General features: G+C 31.7%; 1 protein-coding gene across 1 annotated transcript in view; it reads left to right on the forward strand.

Moving 5' to 3' along the window:
- Positions 1–7,941: 7,941 nt before the first annotated feature.
- LOC146538846 (uncharacterized) overlaps positions 7,942–14,280 on the forward strand; it is a 60,359-nt gene continuing 54,020 nt past the window's right edge. The window contains exon 1 of the mRNA XM_085185355.1: positions 7,942–8,160. The gene's annotated coding sequence lies outside the window, so the exon portion shown is untranslated. The remainder of the gene's footprint in view (positions 8,161–14,280) is intronic.

Raw genomic sequence — 14,280 nt, forward strand, 5'->3', positions numbered from 1 at the left:
CAGTATGTATATTATGTATGTATGAAGTAGCTTCTTACACGTTTTTTATCTAATGTTAACCTGTAATTGATTGATTTCTGTTGAAATTTTAGCTTTCTTTATTTTTTATAATACAAAATACGTCAAGACAAACGCAAATACTGAAAAAAAATTCGACATCCACGTCTGTCACCACCACATCCCGTTGACAGGCTTATGAACGCTTGACAAGCCTCGGCAATCATGTAAGCGGACTACTAAATGGTCATAGTACAGATTATAAATATTAGGGCATTCATTTAAAAATAATCATAAATATTTTCATAAATAAAAAATATTAGGTATAGGCTGCAACCGTAGTAAAATATATTTTATTTTTGATTTATTTTGGTATTTAGGATTGATTTTATCGTCCAATCTTTTATTGTGTAAATATTATAACAAATGAACCATAAGCCACTAAGAATAATACGATTTAATTTTGTCTGCTCACTCCATACAAAATATATATACATATATATAAATCACTTATACAACATGTTCTGCATACGCGCATTACGTGCCCATATAATATAAGTAAGTATATCTGAAATTCAGTTTTCTTTTGTTTCTGTATTTCGTTGCAGATGCGTGATCAACTACGGTGACTTCCCATACCCTGCGAAGAGTCACATCTGTAAAGCATTTATTTTTCTGTCATTCTTCTAATGCCATTCCTATGTTTTGTTGGCCTACAATCGTCAAACGTAAAACGTCGGTACAAACAAGCACTGCATTATGCACTCTATAGGTGCAGTTATTTTGACGTTTTGCCGTTCTATGAGTGCCGATTAAATATTGTAAAATAATAGGTCATAGTATTGTTCTTTTGATATTTAAGCACATTGAGTTAAATTTAATTTTAATCTTACAGTTATTTAAAAGATAAATGTTACGAAACAAAAACAGTTAAAGAAAATATAGCCAAATACAAAATAGATACCTATCAATTAGATAGCTTCTTAGTTATTATAAATACAAAATAGGGAAAAGTGGCTTCATTCTTAACCCATGCAGTCAGAGCCAATTGATTATGGCATTTGGAATCTGCCATTTATATATGAATATTTGTTCATTTTTATTTATTTATTGTAGCAGCTATACAAAATGTAGTGTATATATCCAAATGCAGTTTTTAAAACTCTCCATAGGCTTGGTAGAATCGAATGTTTGTGTACTGTGTCATTGATGATAAATTGAAACTTCCTCAGTTTGTAATAGAAAACAATCAAGCCATCCACATTGTATTCGTACGAATACGAAAAACACGATCATGCATCAGTGAAGGAAGAAATTCGGAGATATCCTGATTGGAATCAAAACATTTTTTCTCAGGAAATAAATAAAAAAAAATCTTGAAGCATTTATGTAAGAGATGATTTGAGACTTGCAGCCTATAAGAGATAAATTGATTAATTAATCGATTTGTAGGTACAATGGAAAGTGACAAAAAGTACTGATTAGATTTTTTTTTAAATTGTTACTAAGCAATGTTTTAATAACAAGCAGAATAACCGGATTTATACTCAAATCTTTATAGACTATAGAGTTCAGCAAGGAATATTTCAGACTTCAGTTGAAAACTGGGCGTCATTAATCCCTGATGATAATCAGTTTTATCATGATTTATGAGTGTACGTACTGTGTGGTTTAAACGTTATGTATTATGGCGGACTTACCTTTTTTTTTAAAGTAAAATTTCTGGGGTGGGCAACCAAGCTATTCAGAGGTGGGCATGGCCGATCAGGCCTGTTCCTACGCCCATGTATATCCCGCATATGCGAGATTAATAGAGTCATTCTAAGAACATAGTGCTAAGACGCTCCCTTTTCAATAAGACGCTTCCGTTCATCACTTTCCGTCGGATTCTTGAGGCATTGCGTATTGAAAAGCGGAAATTAACTTCGTGCTTTGCCGCTTTACCAGAACGAGGATATGAAAATATTAAATATTTCTTCCCCTAAACTGGGAGTCTAACCCACTATTGTCGCCTCGAATGCTTCAGTGTTTTACGTAATGGAAACAAAAATATTTTTCCTTGTAACAATAGTTATTCATGGGTAGACTGTGTGGCTGTATTTAAGACAAAAAAAAATATTACATGAATTGCTTAAGAGTTATAAAAACTTATTTGTCAAATTATGTTATTGGTGATAATGATAAACACCAACCTTATTTCATATCGGTCACGTTAAGTCTGCTGTTTATATTGTCTTACACATTATTATATTGTTTTTACACTTTGTAAGACAGCACTAGATGTAAATTCAAAAAAACTCTCCAAAAACGATTTGAATGGAAAACTCCAATAGCAACTTACAATGAAATCCACAAATAAACGTTCTGTTCTGTTCTGTTCTTTCTATAATGGCGTTCCGAACGTGCCAGTTGAGCACAAAATCACTTCGCCAGTGTCACGAACTCACGCAAGAGGTTGTACGGTAAAAAAAGGAATAATATTATACAACAGAAAAATGCATGTTTAAGAGAGATCCAGTTAAAATACTGCCTTCACCTAAAACAATACAAAAAATATATATACAATATATAAATAAAGAGGGTTAGTAATATCTATTATTTTACACAGATGTTAGTTTATAGTTTAATTTTGTTATTCTTAATATATTTACATAAAAATTTACATAACGGACTAAACACAAATATTAACAAACACTGGACATTAAGGGGGCGGGGAACTTTATAAGGAAGGATGTCATATAAGGGACGGGTCAATTTAGGACAAGAGAAAAGGATGTGAGAAGGAGAACCGTCGTCGAGGCCACATTCACACAGAGAGTGATCCCTGACCCTGATCTTAGCCAGCACAAATAAACGTCCAATATTATCAAATAAGAAATTGTACTAAATAGTGATGTGCCTCTACATCTCTATCTCCCATCCAGCAAAAAACAACACAAACACTAGTGAAGTGAACAAATGGCACACAAATGACTGGTGGAAATCTAAATCGTTCTATAATAACTACATCAGTTGCGTAATTGCCCATTGTGAGTTGGGGTTGTTCTGATTTATTGGAGAAAGCTTTTAAACCCTTGCGGTCCTTTTGTTAGTGTCTTGTATGGTACGGGTCATTAGCGGGATCTGCTCTGGTAATTTAATGTGCGTCTGCCTTTTTCTTAATGATATTGTTGTATTAATCAAGCTGCTATTGTTTTTGGATCATTTGAGTGTATTTTTTTTAGTGTCACGCTGTATCCTGGACACAGTGGGGTAGACAGAGGGAACCTAAAGTTGAGACACTGAAACGAAGAAATGGAAATATTAAATATTTTGTTTTCTCGAGTGCGAATCGAACTCATAATAAAAAATATATGGTGCAATTTATAAATAGAAAAAATATTACCTAGTGATATGCTATATGATTTACTATGATAATAATTGGATAGTAAGTTTTCATTCGTAAAGGGAATTACTATTCTTATTTTTTAATAATGCGAAGATGATAAAAAGAAATACTCCAAATTCTTTTATTTGCAAATACTTTTTTTATGGCTTTTTTTATATTTTATTTATTTACATTTATTTTAATTCGATACCTACACTCAAAATATCTTATAGTAATCTATTAACAATGTTATCGTAAGTACTTGTATAATCTGTAGCATTTAATTCACAAATGGTTTAATTTATAAAGCATGAAAAATTAATAAGGCGAAGTGATCTGGGGATTAATTTGTCTTAATAATAATGTATAACCATGTTTGAGATGAAATTATAATTAATTTTTAAGATTAATGATTATTAAGTATTTTTTAATAAAACGAATATTTTTTGTATTGTGGTTTATTTATTTTATTACTTTTAATTAGTTGATAAAATTTACCTTACATATTTCCTTTTTTAGTCCTAGACTTATTGTTTTTTTTAGACTCACAAGACACTGTTGTCCTTTTTGAACTAATTCTAGTTAGAAAAAAGAAAAGAAATAAGTCTTATAAGATTTTTTGATATATATAATGATGACGTATGTACTTAGTACATGTGCTTTATTTGAGCTTAACATTGTTAATGTTTTTTTAACTTCACGCTGTGGATATCCTCCACACATCAAGGTAGGCAGAGGGAACCTGGGATCCTAGTGTTAAGATTATTCGTTCCTATTAAGACATTTCTTTTTTCTTTTGGCCGAATTCTGCAGACATTGCGTGTTGAGTGACTCGGGAAACGAACTCACAACCTGTCACGTTTATCGTCACACGCTTGCGCCACGACTGACCTCATTAATTAATATTCTCAATAATTAATAAATATTTAAATAATAATCCATATTTAGTAGACTCTACATTGTATTCGCAAGGAAGCTTTAAATATGCATAAGAAAGCTTAAACGATAAAACCGACGATAAAAACTCCACAAAATAAATTCAGCGTAAACGTAAACGGACAATGGTGTTGTGACTTACGCGCCATTACGTTGACATTTACTAGAGGACGTTCCAAATGAAATAATCTACAATATTACACTTTAGATATCCACAAACACCATTTTGCCGCCTAAACACAAGCCAACGGAGGCAATTTTTTAAATGCTAAAAATAAATAATGTAGCGAATAGGGAAGGCGTCGGACAAACAAGAAATAAAACGGTCGAGCGCGACTCGTGGCCCGCCAGAGTGACGTAGCTATATGACTCCTCCTATCTCTGCTCTCTTTCCCGCCCCCCTTCCACAAGACGAGGTAACTTCTCGTTTTATTGTCACTTACACCTCAGCCAAAGATTTGTTTACTGCTGGAAATCTCTTATCTTAATCCTACTTAGTTTTAGTTCGAAGCTGTAAGGTTCATTTTTCGGTATCGCCAATATAAAGGTTTTTTGGAATTGGTATTGGATTTATAAGATGCTTGTTTAGGATTGTCTTGTTTTAATTTGTTAATGATGTTTTCTTCCGCTTTTGTTCTTCGATGATTTATTATGTTTAATATGTTTTGTAAATGTTTTATTTTATATTTTGTTTTATTTCAGTTGACAATTATTTGTTAATTATTTAATGATAACTTAATGTAATATAAAACATTACTAAAAAATACATACAAATGTAATATCGTGGTTTGAGTGTCTAATAAATAAGTGGAGTTAATAAGAAATAATGAGTGTAAGTCTAGCAAAAATCGTTGACAGTAAAATATTTCGTGTTTAAAAAAAAAAAGATTTATACCAAAAAATGCTGAACATGTCATAAATTATCTAAATTTTGAAAAATTGTAATAATTGTTAAATTTATTCTAAGTATCTGTATGCAACATAATTTCCGTAATAACTATTTAAGTATATTCAATGTTATTAAATATATTTTTATTTCAATTAACAGAAGAAATAAGAGTAAAAAACTAGACCGAATAGGTAACTTTATTGGACTAGTAAAATAACGTTTATTAGTAATTTCACACTTTTTCGCAGGGTAGCCAGAGGAAATCTAGTGCTAAAACACTCCGCTTCCCCCTTTCTACCCAATTTTATAGATATTGCGGGATAAGTGATGGAATTCAATGTCACGCATTTTCTTTCTAAACGAAAATGAAAATACCTATATTTTTTTAGTGTCAAGTTGTATCCCGCACAAAGCAGTGTAGAAAAAGGGAACCTAGTGTTAAGACACTACCGTTGCCAACAACAACACTGGAGGCATTGTGTGTTGTTTGGCGGAACACAACGCCTTTAATATCTATGGAGTTTGACTAGGGGAATTGTGCTTAAGATGACATACTTTTTGTTTGAAGACAAATATTTCAAATAAATAAAGTCATCTGAGAACAGCATATTGCGTATACTATTATATATTTCATAATCAACGAAATTATTTTAGTTTCAGGACAATCATCTTTCAAACATCATAAAAACAAACTAAAATCGCACTTAGGTCGACCAGTGTAAGACGACATATCTACAGGGTAAAATGACATACTTAGTATGTGGCATAAAAATGCCATCATTATTTGTCGAGCATAGTTCACAAATAAATAATTTCTTCTTTGCTGGGGGGCTTTTAAACAGATTCATACATGTTGCAAATTTTATGAGGTTGGATTCCGTTATCAATCACTTCCTTTTCCAAAAGGGAAATAAGCTTCGTCACTTGCGGCTATTGAATGCCCTTGCTCTAGCAGCCTTATCCATGTCTTCTTGTGACCAATATATATTCGTTTGTAATTGCCAGGCATTTTGTAGGTAAAGCAAAAAAAATACATCGATTCTATTTATAAGGGTAAGATAGTATGCCATCTTATACTCACGTTTTGTATGTCATCTTACCCAATAGATATATGAATTTAATTTTAACCGTTGTGGTTAAAGTTTATAGGTCAGGATGCGCTTTTAGCGTTAGTTGTGTCATATAATAATCCTATTTTACATTTATAATTAGTTCAAATAGAAAATATTTATCTTACATGTCTTTTCACCATCAAGCAAAAGCGAAAGAAAAATTTGTTGCAATTGAAAATAACGAAAACATGAATTACTTGCCCATCTGCATTCATTTGCACCCATACTGGATTTAAGCACTAGTTGCATCTACAGACACTCTCTAAAACGTCACAAGATCGCACTTAGCGCTAATAGTTTCATCAATATTGGTAGTGTGTCATCTTATCATAGTATGCCATCTTGAGCACAATTCCCCTATATCATTTTTGGGGGTTCAATAAAATCCACGACGATCAGATTATAGTCCAAGACTACCAAGAAAGCTTCATATATTTTGATAATATTATTGATAACTTACAAGAATTGTTAAAAGTATCACGAGCGCCATTAGTAGATAGTTTCCAAACGTAACGTAATGAAGCTAATTGGATAGCTTAGCGTTGGGAGGTCGGCGCTAATACGGTGTGTTAGCTCGAATAGAATTTCTTAAAGATAACAGGCAGTAGTTTATTTAAGAAAAACATTGAGATTTTTTATATTTAGTACTTTATTTGTCGATTATAATAATAATAATGTTGCAACTTTATCAAAAGCAAAAATTGCAAATTGAATGCATGTAGGTACGTACATTCAATTTGCAATTTTTGCTTTTGATAGAGTTATTTAAAGTGATACAGGTCTATTGGAATTTACAATTTAGGTATATCATGTTTAATATAGGTATGTGTCATTTTAGTTTTTGAAACCGTCGTGGCGCAGAAGCACAAATGTGTGACTGTAAATGTGACGGTTATGTATTCGATCTCATTCAGGGGAATATTATTTATTAATATTTTAATTTTGTTCGCTGTTCCTTGGGTGGTACCAAGGTGAAGCGCTGCGTTGAGTTCCTGAAGGAAGTGTCTGAAATCTGAACAAAAAAAAGTTTTCCCTGAAGAATACGTTAACATTACAGAAAGGTTTGTAAAATATTCAATTTAGTGGCATAATCAGACTCAAAATAAAATTTGACATCAATTTGATTTCCATGGCAAGAACGGATCAAGTAACATCAAAATTAAGTTGGAGAACTGATCAGAGAACAAGTACAAATTCGATTACCGCCGCGTCCGCGTCCGCACTGTAACTGTAACCCGACCGGCCGGTCACTTAATTTATCTCGTTCGCATTCAATCTTTTTCGGCGTCCCGAGCACGTTAAAAGTATTTCCAAACGTATAAATAATTTACGAAACGAGGACATAAAGTTTGCGGAGCGACCCCCGCATGCAAATCGAGTTGAAAAGAAGTGTCCGCGACGTCGCCGTCTCGTTCCCTATCGCGTTACGCGTGCGGGTGCGAGCGAGATGGAATACAGAACGAATCGCTTTTCGTATGCGAACGAGAGAGACAGCACGATTAGTTGCGTTCCGTTAAGTGAATCAGTGCCCGCGTTCGCTATTAAATCAGGGCGCGGGTGCGGGGGTGGGGGGCTAGTGAGGCGCGTGCTAAAACGATCTTAACGGGTGGGGTTATGTTTGGCGAGGGCGGTTTCGTAGCGATTACTCGCGAGTCGTTCTTGCCGGCTAGTGTTGTGCCGCTCGTGACTCGTGACTCGACTCGTGACTTCGGCAGTCGGTTGTCGGACGTCGTGCGCGTCGCGCTCGTGTATCGGAACGCACTGTGACAATGTCAGCGCGGTGACCGCGCTTTTGACACGCGGCTAGGCGGGAAAATCTCCCGCCCATACCTTGCAAAATATTTTCGGACGCTAATAAGGTAATTGTGATATTGGTTACGTGTTTATTTTTAATATTTTTACATTATATTTTGTTTATTTTAGATTAAAATGTTACAAAGTTACTAAGTACTTACGTAAGTACTTTTTGTTTAATTATTTTGTAATTTGTTACTGTTATGTTTTCTCTATTTATCTTTAGAAATATCTGCATATTTTCTTAAATCATAAAATCTTTCTTTGTCACGGTCGAAATTTACTTTATTATTATAAATTGAAGTGTAAAAAAACTATGTAAGGCAAAACTATCTAAGGTAAATAGTTAAGTAAAATCTATCTTATTTTTGACAAGTATTTGTGACAATTGAAAATGGTTGTTATTCTCATCGCACCCGATGTAAAATATTATTTTCTTTAATGATTGCATTCATTAAGGTAAAAGTATATAGAGAAGGCAATCTCTAACCGCAAAAATAGCTGGCTATTGTAAATGTTGCAAATAAAATCAAAAATTAACTTTCATATAGTTAAAATACATATTAAAATACCATAATAATATGGAAAAAAAGACATATTTGAAATTTATTATATTGTACTGGAAATATTGTTTGGTTTTCATATTTTTTTTATCATAACAAGTCTGTGATAGCTATTAAAAAAATATATTTTTTGGATATTTACTTGAACAGGATATCCGAAAAAGTAGACAAATGGCTAAATTTATTAAGTGAGAATACTTAAATGTGCATCTTCAAATTTTCGTGTGCTAGCCTCGCTTAGAATTTCTATTACTTCCCTAAGGATCGTAAAAAACCAGCTCTCAACTCTAAAAACCGATCTTGAGATGCCGTTTTCTTTGGTAGATTATAATTTCTGAATGAAAACGGCATCTCAAGATCGATTTAAGACTTGTGAAATGTTTACAAATGCGATATTAAGAAATAATAAGGTGATTGAAATTAAATTGATTGGCCTGGATTGGATATTTTCATTAGTCAGTTACTCACTTTCAAATAAATTTATACAAAATTTAAGTATAGTGAACACTTCTATAAATTTCATATAGATATTAAATAACTATGTCTATTTTAACAATAATTTACGAACAAATATATATTGCCAAATAAAAATGTAAAATACATGCAAAAATGTTAAAACATTAAAGACTGCACGTTCGGTTCATTGGTAATATAATAAAGGCCAATAAAATGCCGCCAGCAATAAGTTCAATTACAGGACATATTGATATGCAATCGCAGGCGCCCGACGCAATTACGACGGCGCTATATGATATGCTTGTAAATATACGAGTAAACCTATTGTGTATTTCGATGGTTTATTAAGCAAATATTATGCTAGAAGCATATATATTTAACTAGTAATAATTAATACAGTATTAAAACCTTTTATATATATATAATTTTATGATGAATCCTGCATATAGCAGGGTAGGTTTATCCACATTCCGCCGAATTTTGGAGGCATTGCATTTTGAGTGGGAGAACTCAATCGTGCTTTGCCTTATTACCGGGGTAAAGACATGAAAATATTAATAATAAATAATAATAATAATTCATTTCCCCGAACGGGGATCGAACAGACAACCGCAGCGTTTACAGTCACATTCACGCTTGTGCCTCTACGACACGATGGCCACAAATATAATAATTATATACATATTTATTATTTTTTATAAATATTCAATTATTGTCTTAGTTAGTTCCTTATTTTCAAAGAAAATTTACCCTATAAAACTGTAATTCCACAAATAAATGATCTTGTGAAATTCGTGCTACGAACATCTACGTGGCTCTACGGAATTGCTACGCGTTTTATATTCGTGAAATGTAGCAACTTACAAGATAAAATATGAAGATAATATGACGAAATATTTACGTAGTGATCTAATAATAACATTATACACATAAATATACAAATTCATTTTATATTATTAATTAAGGGGGAAAGATAATAGAAAAAAATCATATAAATTTTAATAAAGATATCATCAACAGAAAGAGGATCTTATTAAAATTATTTTAAGCAAGTTTTATAAGTACCTATCTCTAAAAACAATTGACATAATTATTTGCTTATTGCTCTAACTGATAGGTAATGACGTAAAATTATGTATAGCTCACACTATATTCTATTTATTTTTTTTGGAATATAGGGTATTTGTATCTAATTTACTTATTGGTTTACCATTTAGTATACCTTAGGTATATATCTACATATTAAGTTTTCCCGGTATTATTAAATATATCCGATTTAAAGGGGGCTACAGCTCCCAAGCAATATTAAGATAGTATTAATATATTTAGATAGTAGGATTAAAATCTAATATTTAGACTAGGGAACTGGATAAAATAACTATATATTTTTTGTGACCCAAAGGCGGCTTCATATAAATGTTCTGTTTAAAGTAAGCTGTCCTTACAGTTCAGAGTAATCTTAAATTGTAAACTTTAGTTAAATTAGAATCTACATTATCACCCATGATCACGAAACGACACTATCATTTTTTTGCTCACTGCTGGATATAGGCTTCACTCTCTACGTTGCATTCAAATATATCTTTCTTGCCTTATACGCTGCACATAGCAGAGTAGACAAAGGGAACCTGGGAGCCTAGTGTTAAGACACTCACTTCTGTTCCCAATTTTCCACCGAATGGCACGCCTGTGCCCCTGCGCCACGGACACTATATTGTATAATTTTATAAATCTCCAACTAAAATGAACAACCACCATTAGCACCATATTCCATCACAACTTCGTTCGCGTAAGGTAGAAAGGCTTCGAAATTTAACCCTAACTCAATCCACTAAACCTACTACGGAATTATATGCACGCTTTGAAACAACTGTATGTACGAGCATGTAGGTATTATGAGCTTTTGTGAATAACTAAGTAGTGCAAATTGAGTTGTTTGCGTCGCTCGTAACGCCTTACACCTATGCTTCGATGTATTTTGTATAATTATTGTTAAATTTAATATTTATTGATATTGTTTTTGCAGATTTCATTAGATAAATAAGTGAAAATAAGAGCTGCTCGTAGTAAGCAGTAGAAACGACGGGTTTCCAAAAATGTATTATATAATACTAAATATATTACTAAAAAATTAAAGTGGAATAATATTTACAAATGTACAATAATAGAAGTCTAATAATTGTCTATTTTACAATTAATACAATTACACTTTATATGTATTTAAATACCAGCTTGATTACAGCCATTTATAATATAATAATGATGAGGATATTAATGGAGTGGATGTGAATCGAATCTACTTTATTTTGAAAGGCGGAAAGGACTGGTCCTACTCTTGTATCTGCTTATGCTTATCAAGGAATGGACTGGAATTAAAAACGCCGTAGATTTGATTCATTTGGCTCAGTCAGAACTAAGTAAGTGAAGTTGACTGCCAACCTTCACTAGTTGGAGAGGCACATTAAGAAGAAGAAGATGCTTGGAAACCAAAATAATATAAATTTACTAATTATCCCTATAACATATACTATTAAATCTTTTAAATGATTACATCATTATTTATAACATAAACATTTAAATAACGAGCTGCTTCGTAAATTTATCCTCAAAATTATGAAATTAACAACGATAACGTTCATATTTCCAAATATTTTGGTTACTTGGTCTGAATAATGCTGAAATATTAAAAATATAGGCAATAACACTAACATTGATATTTCATTCGTATCAGTGAAGTTTAAATTATTGTAAAATGAAATTCAGTTGGAAGTTCGTACAACAAAATTTGACACAAACTCAATTGTAAAGTATCGAGATGTTGAACTAAAGCTGAGTCAAAACTGCTTACGTAATTTCAAATTCTAACAAGAATTATGGTTTGAACAAAATAATATTATCTGTAAGGGTTCGGCTACAGTTATAAAATAAATAAATTAAAATTCAATAATATTTTTTTACTTCAATGCTATGAAGTAGCGTACACATTTAGCGCAGGTCAAGTTTTTTATAATATTGCTATATGGGAGCATGAAGCAAAAAAAAAAAATAATTAGATAAATATTTTGTAACGTATGGCTGTGTAAAGCATTATTCACAAAATCTCTATCTGCATTGAAAAAAAAAAACAAAACAAAACCCATATTTAATGTATCTACGCATTAAACCACAGATAATATAAGCAAAAATATTAAAAAATATATATAAAAAGTATCGATATCATAATCGTAGCAGAACAATGTCATCCGGCACCGCGATCTTTATTCAATAGACGACAATTGTGTCGCGACGCTGCGTCCGCATTATAATTGATTGTAATTACTTTGGAGTACGATATGCCTACAATACAATACAAAGGTCCATTATTGTTTGCTTTTTTAATTTATTTTTTATCTAGAAATTTAATATAAGTACATGTCTTTGTTTAAGGATATATAGCATTGCAGTGAGAACTTGAGTTTAAGATAATCCGGTCTATATTGACTGGCGGAAATCAAGCAAATTTGTATTAAAATAATTTGTAAAAAATAATATTTTGATTTACCAAACCGGGGAAATAAAATAAATAGTTTTTCTGAGTAAGAACCAAATCCACAATATTTGCTTTTACAGTCAGATGCCGTTCCACTGCGTCATGATGGCCTTATTCTTCAAGTCATACTTAATATTTATATAGCTACAAATTCATATAATTTTTAATTTTACGTAAAATCATAATATGATATAACTTATATTTTTTTATACTTATTAATATATCTAAAATACAAAAAATAGACAGATCAAAAGGAATACCGGGCATATCGTCCTATAAACCGATTAAAGGCCACCGAGACCCGTTTACGCAAATTGTGACTGACAGCTACGCCCAGGGTTAACACTCATTTTTTTATTACATTTTAATTCACTTACAATGGTTTTATTTTTTATGTTTATTTGAATTTATCCCCTATATGAATTATAAATGAATTTTGAGTAATAAATATTGTTAATATAATACTAAGTATTACACTTATTTAGAGTATTTTTAGAAAGGTCGATGTTAGTATAATAAGCAACAAAAAAAAAGATTTATATCTCATACATTAAGAAAAAATAATAATAAAAACAGATCACTAACAAAGATAATTTAATACAGATTAAATAAAAAATCTTGAGACGTTCAACATTTTTTATCTGTGTCCTACGTCAAGTGTTCCAGCTATCCGATTGTCGCGCCCAGATAGAATCATTGTCCATTATTAATAGTTAATTTAAACTGTTCAATTGATCTCCATTACACTTTATAAAACTCCGATATTAAATGAACGAGCTGTAGAGGCACTGTGATTAAATATTATTGATTGTTTTGTTCGATACTGAGCGGGTTGAATCGTAAAATAATTTGTTTCAATTGAATTGAATGAATTTTTATAATACGTCATTCGTTCGTTTTTGCATTTAAATTGAGTACTTTGTTTAAGTTTAGTCGTTTAATTATTTAAAATTATATGTATTAATATAGAAATTACGAGGCCGCCAATGTGTTATAGTCACACCCTTGTGTCCGTAACAAAGATGTGACTATAACGCGGCAGTTATGGGTTCCATTTCCACTTGGGAGAATATAATATTAATATTTTTATTTCTTGGCTCTAGCGACGGCCGGTCTAGCCCGGCGTTGAGTTCCACCACTTAATTTGCAATTATTGAAAGGCAGAAAGTGGGGAATGGAGTGTCTTAACACTAAGTTTCCTTTGCGTACTCTGTTATATGCGAGATAAAGCGTGAAGCTTTATTTTTATTTCATTTATTTATATAGGTATGTATAAAATATATGTATTTATAGAGGAATTCATAAAAATACAATTAATTTCCGCAGTGTAAATGTAAAATATACTATTGGGCCATAATATTCCGCGAAATTGGCTGGCGAAATTAAAACATCTCAGTATTTTCAGATCAAACATCGAGATCAATCTCAATAACGAAAGCAAACACAATTTACAGCGAAATTACATTTGTATCGTTTAATTTCAATTCGATTCCGATAAGTCAATTGGATTAATTCGAATCAAATCGAATAATTATGTAGCTTCCATGTACTTAGCAATGATTAAATTTATTAACGTAATACCAATTAATTTTAGCATATAATTTTCGATAAGCCCGATATAATGTTGTGAATATGAT

The sequence above is a fragment of the Heliconius melpomene genome, chromosome 5, assembly GCF_056956725.1.
Source record: "Heliconius melpomene rosina isolate 202511_hmr_F chromosome 5, ASM5695672v1, whole genome shotgun sequence".
NCBI lineage: Eukaryota > Metazoa > Arthropoda > Insecta > Lepidoptera > Nymphalidae > Heliconius > Heliconius melpomene.